This window comes from Vitis vinifera, chromosome 9, assembly GCF_030704535.1.
Source record: "Vitis vinifera cultivar Pinot Noir 40024 chromosome 9, ASM3070453v1".
In the NCBI taxonomy this organism is placed as follows: Eukaryota; Viridiplantae; Streptophyta; class Magnoliopsida; order Vitales; family Vitaceae; genus Vitis; species Vitis vinifera.
This window is the reverse complement of record NC_081813.1, coordinates 10,970,175-10,972,645: the sequence shown is the minus strand read 5'-3', so window position 1 is coordinate 10,972,645 and position 2,471 is coordinate 10,970,175. Positions and strand designations below refer to the sequence as shown.

At 34.2% G+C, this 2,471-nt stretch overlaps 1 non-coding gene across 1 annotated transcript; it reads right to left on the bottom strand.

Moving 5' to 3' along the window:
- Positions 1 to 2,173: 2,173 nt before the first annotated feature.
- Positions 2,174 to 2,257, bottom strand: LOC132254381 (small nucleolar RNA Z247). Its single transcript, XR_009466661.1, has one exon. It is a non-coding gene; the product is annotated as a small nucleolar RNA Z247 (small nucleolar RNA).
- Between the last annotated feature and the right edge of the window lie 214 nt (positions 2,258 to 2,471).

Sequence of the window (2,471 nt, the reverse complement as noted above, 5' to 3'; positions counted from 1 at the left end):
GAGCTTCCTACACTACAGTTGGCTCAATAGTAGATAAGTCAATTGGTAGCAGCACTTTAGGTTTATAAATCCCTACTTTAGACCTAGTCCTCATTAAGTGGATATTCCCTTATTGTGCCATGGCAGGTTGTTGAGTTTCCAATGGTTTTGATTGAACTAAGGTAAAATTGTTACTAGTTCCTGAACTTGTTTGTCTTCTGAGTTGTAAAGAGATCAAGTTCTTTCAAAGAACAAGGAGAAATATGATCAAACCTAGTGTAAAGAGTAGTAAGATGAATTGTAGGATGAATTGTGGTCAACAATGGGAGCCATGAGCTGGTATTAACATGATTAGAGACTGTAGAACATTCAAGAATAGTTGTTGAGAGAAAGGGAAACATGTTTTCATCAAATGTAACATGCTTCGATATATAGATCTTACCACTTAGATCTAAACACTTGTATCCTTTGTGCTTATGACTACATCCAACAAATGTACAAGGAACTAAACGAAATTGCATGTTATTAGAATTATATGGTCTCAAGTACAGAAAACATTAATAACCAAATACCTTTAAGAAGGAGTAATCAGGTTTGGTGTTTAAAAGCTTCTCCAAATGAGACTGTCCATGAAGAACTAATGTCGGTAACATGTTGATAAGGTAGACAACAATTGCAAAAGCATCATCCCAAAATTTCAAAGGTAAAAAAGATTGAGCTAGGAAGATTAAACTAGTCTCTACAATGTGCCTATGTTTCATTTCTATAATACCATTTTGTTTTGAATTATGTGGACAAGATAATTTATGAGTGACTCTAGTTGATTGCATAAATGAAGTTAGTGATCTAAATTCACCACCCCAATCAATTTGAAGAATTTTGATCTTTCCATTCAGGAGAAATTCAACTTGAGCCTTAAAATGTAGAAAGGTTTGAGTGACTTCAGATTTGGATTTTAAGAAGTAGATCTAAGTGTACCTTGAATAAACATCAACAAAGCTAATATAATATCTAAACCCATTCCTAAAAGTCACTGAAGTAGCACCCCAAAGATCAAATTATATTAGATGTAATGGATCATTGTACACAGTCAAGGAATTTGAGAAAGACAATTTGTGACTTTTGCCAAATTGATAGGTAGAACAAAAATGATCCTTCTCTTTCATTGAAAACTTCAAATTACAATTTGATAGGACTTTTTTGACAATAGAGAGAGTTGGGTGTCCTAATTTCCTATGCCATAACTCAAAATAGCAAATGACTTAGCATTATCATCATTTTGATGGAAAGTAGTAAAGATAGGAGAATTTGGATCACAACCTCCTATTCTACTATATTTCAGAGAAATAATAAGGGAAAACTAATGTGAACTAGTTAATGAAGATGATTGAGCCTTGAACAGGTTGAACCAATATAGCCCTTCATGTAGCCTCCCTTTAAGTAGAGATGTTCCTATTTCTAGATTCTTCACAATGCAAAATAGATGGATGAAACTCAAATGATACATTATTTTTTCTAGAAAATTGACTGACACTGATGAGATTGTGACTAATGTGGGGAACATGTAGCAGATTAGATAAAGAAAAAACTCTAGGTGAATCAAAATAACAAAGTAAGGAAAAACCAGAATGAGCAATCATCAAACCTGCATCATTACCCCTGTGGATCTTATTTATACCATGATACTCAGAACCAAAGTTCAAATTGCTAAGGTCATTTGTAACATGATTTGTTCATCCTGAATCTAGAAACTAGTTGTCATCTCCAAGCAATTTTGGAGTAGTTAACATTGTAGCCATCGAACTTGTGTTTTTACCAACATTGTTGTTTGTAGAGACTGGCCTATTTGTGAACCCAGAGAAATTTGGGTCCAAACGATGGTAACAGTTTTGGACAGTGTGTCCAAATTTTCCATAGAGCTGGCATTGTGGCTTAGAACCACTATTCCATGAATGACCTCCTCCATGACCAGCACGACCTTGTCCTCTATTATTTTGAAATTATTATGCTCCTCGATAGGATCGAAAAGTACTCTGATTAAACCTTTGAACCCATTATTGAATCATTTTTTGTTGATTCTATAAAACGAGATTCATTAATGGTTGAGATCCCTTAGAGTTCACCAAATGCTGCTCAATTCAATTTCTTGGGCTAACAGCAATCCTTGTACATCTTTCAAAGAATGAGATTCAACTTTAGAAGTGATAACTGAAACCACAGAATCATATTCAATGCTAAGACCAGCAAAGATATAGAGGATCTAGTCTTCTTCTAAGATTTGATGCCTAATTGAAGTAAAAGTATCATAATACATTTTCATTTTGAGAAGATATTCTCTCATTGTCAAGCTTGATTTCTTTAGGCTTTGGATCTGAAACTTGTATCGCATAATCTTGGCTTTGCATTGTATTGCAAAGACCTTGTTAAGGGTTCTCCAAATATCAGTATCAATGTTGCAACCTACCATCTATGTAGAATACTCTCGTTCATTG